Here is a 6084-nt window from a genome sequence, read left to right as displayed (position 1 = left end):
ATCTGATGTTTGTCTGAGCCCCTCTGCTCTCAGTGGACAGGAGCCCCTCTCTCCCCAGGCAGGTGGGAGAGCAGGGGCTGCGTGGGGAGCAGGGCTGTTTGCTGAGGCTCCTCAAAGTGCTGTATTTAAATGGATTATCATCCTGGAGAAAATCTAATTCCCTTCTCCCTGGTGGGAATTCCTGCTCCAGGTGCTTTGGATTAGCACGGACAGAGGAAACAAACTGGGACTAGTACACTGGCTCCCTCAGGGTGAGGGAGTAGCACGTGCTCTGCTCCTTGTTGCCTGCTCCGTGCCAGGTGTGCTCTCAAAGGTCCTCTGAGAATCTCATGCAGTGCTAAGAAAAGCAGATCCCTGTGCTCCCAGGGCCCTCCTGTGCTCCATGGGAGCTGCTGTTTGTCAGCACATCGGTGACGTACTCCTGCAATCTCCATGTTCTCGTGGCTCTGACAGGTTCTTGGAAGGGCTGCTTGGAACAACCTATGTTTGTCACTTTTTTTTTTTTTTTTCTTTTTCCTTTCTTTCTCTCCTGGGCTTCGTCTCTTGGTTGCAAGAATCCTGTGTACTTTCCAAAACTGCCCTCAGCGTAAAAGTGCCTTGTTTTTGTAAAGCAATCTGGATGGGTTGTCTGCAAATCCCCAGAGCACAAGCCTGGCTGCCTGCCTGTCCTTGCAGAGCCCCAGCTCCTGAGATGGATTTGTCTCAGTTCCTTCCATCTGCCTCTCTGCCCTTCTAGCTAGCCTGCTTGTACCTGGTTGTGTGCAGAGAGGCACAAATACCTTGAGCATTCCTGCTCTTCATCTCTGACCTCACACATGGCACTTTTTGGGGTTTTTTTTCTTAGTACTGCTCTGGTTTTAAAATCAAAAGGCTGAGGATCCACTTTACCTGGCTTGAAAACAGCTGGAACCCTCCCAGGTACTGATGTGATTGAGTGGCCAGGAGAGGTCTGTCATTCCCAAATGCTCCCTTGAATGAGGGACATGGAGGAGCTGGCAAATTAGCTGTAACCTTGCTGACCCACCCTTTGCTTTATGGCTTCCAGGGGGTTTTGAGGTGATGTTTGTGGGTGTTTGGGTCCCTTGTTTTGCAGTGTGAGCTGGGGTGTGTGCTGTGCTGTGTGCCAAAGGTGCCAAAATGGGTCACAGCAGTGATGTGCTGGTGCTTGTGGTGCCTGTCCCCAACACCTCGAACCTTCAGAGTCTGGGAGGGCACAGTTCCTGCAGCCTGGAGATGTGGTGTTTCCCATGAGTATCCCATGAGCCTGCCCCAGGCCCTGGGTACTGAGTCAGGTGCACAGCTGGGCTCCCTGTGGCTGCAGGCAAGGGTCAGGGTGAGCCCAGGGGATGGGAGCACTGGGTATACAGCCCTGTCTGCACACTGGGGCTGGAGTGGGGCATCACGGGGCTCCCAGTTAGCTGGATAAGCTGGGACTGTGGGATGTAACAGAGCAGGTTGTCCTTGGGGCTGGGGTCGGCCAGGTGAAAACCTTCCTTCCTCTGGTATCACCAGCTGCAGGTGACCCTTTGCTGTAGGGATGTTCTGATACTTGGGACTAAAAACTTTCAGTTCCTCCTTCCCTGTCCTCTGTCCCGTCTTGCTTGGTGCCAGTCACGGTGGAAGTGGTGCAGCTGGTGATGCCCAAAGTCTGGTCTCTTTGGGGGGTCCAAGCCTGTCCCCTGTGCCAAAATGGCTCTTGAAGGGTTGTGTTTATTCATAGAGTCAGAGTATAACTCGCTTTGAAAGGGACTCCAAACCCTACCAGGGCCAGGGACAGCTTCCACTAGACCAGGTTGCTCAGGTTCTCATCCAACACGGTTTGGAACTCTTGCAGGAAAGGGACAGCCATCATTTCCTGCCCGAGCCCGCGGCATCGCCCCGGCCCCGCTCCTCCCCGGCTCCCTGCCCGCCCGTCCCCGCTCCCGCGTGTCTGCTGCCCCCTCCTGGGCACGCCCGGCACTGCGGCCAGCCCTGCTCCCCTCTGCTCTGCCCGCTGCTCCCCGCTGCTCTGCCCCCCTGCTCCCCGCTGCTCTGCCCCGCTGCTCTGCCCCGCTGCTCTGCCCCCTGCTCTGCCCCCCTGCTCTGCCCCCCTGCTCTGCCCCCTGCTCTGCCCCCTGCTCTGCCCCCCGGCTCTGCCCCCCTGCTCTGCCCCCCTGCTCTGCCCCGCTGCTCTGCCCCCCTGCTCTGCCCCCTGCTCTGCCCCCCTGCTCTGCCCCCTGCTCTGCCCCCCTGCTCTGCCCCCTGCTCTGCCCCCTGCTCTGCCCCCTGCTCTGCCCCCTGCTCTGCCCTCCGGTTCTGCTCCCTGCTCTGCCCCCTGCTCTGCCCTCCGGTTCTGCTCCCTGCTCTGCCCCCTGCTCTACCCCCTGCTCTGCCCCCCTGCTCTGCCCCCTGCTCTGCCCCCCTGCTCTGCCCCCTGCTCTGTCCCCCGGTTCTGCCCCCGGCTCTGTCCCTGGCTCTCCCCGGCTCTGTCCCCGCTCCCCGCTGGTTCCCACCGCCAAGAGCATCTTTCAGGGCTCGCCCCTGCTGGGTCCAGGCTGCCCGACCGGCCCCCGCTGCGGGTGGGAATTCCTCGGCGGCAGCGGCTTCTGCCACAGGACTGCGGATCTCAGGAATGATGGTGAATCCTGCTGGATGCGGAGTTTGTCTTTTTTCCTTTCCTATTTTTCCCCTTTCCCCTCTTCTTCCCCCGTGTTTTATTTCTCCCCTGGCCCTTCCTGCCCGTGGGGTTTACCGTGGGCAGGGATGGATAGGCGGCCCCATGGATGTCCCCATGGCTCTGTGAAGGTCCGGGCTGCTGGGGGTGTCCCCAGTGCCAAAAGCACCGCCTGACCTGCGGGCCCTGCCCTTGCTGCCACAGTCGCCCTTCCAGCCCTGGGTGGGGTGGAGGCTTGGGGCATTTTGCCCAGTGTTGGAGGGCAATGACCTGTTTTTTAATCACAGGCTGGTTATTTTGGGGAAGTGGGGGGTGCAGGAGGTGGTCTGGCTGCTCGAGGCACGTGGAATGGAACAATGGAGCCACTGTGCAGCCAAACGCCCCGGCTCCTGTCAGAAAGGTCCAGCGAGGGGTTTTCAGCACGTTTCTATTCCGCTGCTCAGGTATAATTACACGGGGGAACAAAGAGCCCTTCAAACCCGGGACTTTGGGCACACGCACGTGTTGGATCTCGGTGGGGTGTGAGGGGACAGTGACCACGCACACCCCAAAACAGCACAGCAGGGCTGGTGACCCTGGGCAGGGGCTTGGGGACAAACCCTGGGTGCATCCCCAGCTTCCCTGGGAGCCACAGCTGCGGTGGGGAGGCTCCTCTCCCACAGCCACACTCCTTGTGAGCACCCCAAGGCAGAAAGCAAAGAGCAAATCCCACCCTGCCTCTTGGCACCCATCCTGCTCTTGCTGTTCATTTAGACATTTGCTGGAGTGGGTTTATGAGGTGCCTTTCCTTCTGCCTCTGGCCAAGTCTGCTGCAGAGGTGAGTGCCACCAGTGGGACCACTGGGGCTTCACCCCTAAGCTGTCCCTGCCCAAAGCAGCCAGGGCAGGTTTGATTTAGCAGGATATGGGGCACGGGGGCTCTGGCAGCACCACCATGCAGCTGGGTGCCAGTGAGCCCCATGCACAGTACTGCATCCTGCCTGCTCCTCACAGTGCTCTGGGCAAAGCCATGCCAGAGTCCTGCCAAGCCCCACAGCCCTGGTGTGAGCACCCAGGGGTGCTGCTCAGCTCCTCAACTGGCAGCTCCACTGATCCCAAATCCCTGGCCTCAGGGGGAGGGAGCTGTGTCCAGTCCTTTCCTTCTCAGTGCTGATCTGTTACTGCCCGCCTGGTCTGCACCCTAATTACTGCAGCAGTGCGTGGAAACCAGGGCTGTGTTTTTCAAGCCTGGTTGTTTATTTAAGCTGTTTAAAAAGCTACTTTCCTTCCCTAGAATCCTGAGAAAATGATCCATGTGTTTCTTTTGAGAACAGGATGAAAGGAGATTGCCAGGGCCCTCCATCCGGCCCCCAGTCCCCAAAGCCCCCAGCAGGGCTGTGGCGTGGGGCTGAGCACAGGGAGCCGTGTCCAGCACTGACCCCACACCCCTAATCAGGCCATCAAGCCCCAGCTTCAGCCCTGGGACAGTGACCCAGCCCTGTGGGATACTGCTGGCCCCTGGGCTTGGTCCTTCCCTGAGTTGCAGGGAGTCCAGAGCTCGACAGGAATGAGCTTGTTTTCAGCTTGCTTTTAGGAAAAAAAATAATCCACTGACAAAAAGGAAGCCTAATTTTCCACAGGCTTTTTGGCTGCATGGGCAGGGCTGAGTGCCCAGGGCTGTGGGCACAGAAGCGTGGCAGTCTCTGCCCCTGAACTGCCCATCCCTGACCTGGGGCTAATAACACCCACTCCTGGCACTGCTGGTGCCATGGGCACCCACGGGTGCCTCGGGCTCACTCTGTCCCTGATGCTATTTGGGTTTATTTCAGAGCCTGGCCAGCAGGGCCACACGCCTGAGCAGTTCCCGATGCGCTTGAAGCCTCTTGAGCAGGTAATTGTAATTCCTCAGCAACCCAGCTTGGCTTATTTTGGCCCCAGCATAGTTTTGCATCCTGAGGCCCAGCTGGGTAATTTATAGCTCTGTCAGAAAAAGGATAAAATCAGCACAGGGTTTCTGGGCACTGTGCAAATCTATGGCCCTGTGTGCTGGGGCCAGGAGTGCCCTTGGTGGGATGCTCAGGGATGTGTGGGTAGGGCTGGGACCAGGCCTGGCAGGGAGAGAGATTTTATAGCTTGTGATGCATAACTGGCCCCTTGGCTCAGTCTGGTCTGCTGAGTCCCTTTTGTGCACTGCATCAGCCCTGGGTATCAACACCTTGGGGCAGTTTTCAATAAAAGGTTTTTGCCCACATCCCCTGTTCCTGAGGGCCAGGGTTACAGACATTTCCACTGAATGCTGTGGGCCATGGGCCCCTGGCCTGCCTGGAGGCTCTGCCTGGGGGTGTGGGGCAGGGACAGCCCCAGGGCTCAGAGCAGGGGGTACAGGCTGCTCGCAGGGGGTGTCTCCAGTACATGGGGACGAGCAGCAGCTCATCCTGATGCAGATTCCCTGGTCATGCTGGCCCACAGCTGTGCCTCTCCACTGGGTATGGACAGGGAGCTGGCAGAGTTGCCACTGCCCTGGCCACACTCCTGTCAGGGAGGTGACCAAGTCACAGCACAGCAGAGGGACCTGCCCTGGGGCTGTCCTTGCTGAGGCACACACCTCACTGGCACAGAACAGCCCCACTCTTTACAGCCCCCCAGCCTGCTCCCCCTTCACCCAACCCTTGCACTCAGGGCTTGCAAAATCCCCACTTTAACCAGAGTTTTTCTGGTCTTCCTGCAGGTGTTGTTACAAATTCCCCTGCAAGCAAGCCAGCCCACCTGCCACCTCAGCGCCAGGAGTGGTGTCACCAGTGGATGTGAGCAGGGAAGGGACATTGCCCACCCTCCATGTGTTCCACAGCTTCCCTCCCCTTTCTGGAAAACACTGAACCAACCCATCGGGAAACCTGCTGTGTGATTTGGGGCAAAATGCAGCGCAGTGGCTGTTTAAAAAACAGCCAAACTCTTTGGTTTGGACAGCAGATGTGCCCTGGAGATGGCCTGAGGTGCCCAGCGTGGGCAGGCACTGGGATCTCTGGGCTGGGCTGGCTTCACTAGATGGCAGCAGCTTCTTCCAAACGGGCAGCACAGTGACACAGCCCAGGCTGGGAGGGAGACAGACCCGAAACGGGCTTCGTGCTCCTCTGGGGTATTGTGTCATGGCAGGAAAGCCAGGGTTTCATTTCCTTCTTGATGTTTTTGAAGGAAATGCTCTCCCCTGGGACCTGAAGTGGCTGCTTGATCCAGCTGCACCCAGGATACCGGGAACAGGGGATCCCCGTTGCCTTCAAGCCTCACCATCACCTGGAGATGCTCGTGTGGCACCACATTTTACAGATGAATTATCCCGCGCGTCCCTAAAGCATCCGATGCTTTTCCTAAATCCCCAGCTCTTGGAGCGGTGTGAGGGTTTTTATCACGCTCGATTTTAAAATATACATTTTATATGTTCCTGGCTTCCTGGGG

This window comes from Poecile atricapillus, chromosome 15 (assembly GCF_030490865.1).
Source record: "Poecile atricapillus isolate bPoeAtr1 chromosome 15, bPoeAtr1.hap1, whole genome shotgun sequence".
Lineage (NCBI taxonomy): Eukaryota > Metazoa > Chordata > Aves > Passeriformes > Paridae > Poecile > Poecile atricapillus.
This window is presented reverse-complemented; position numbering follows the sequence as displayed.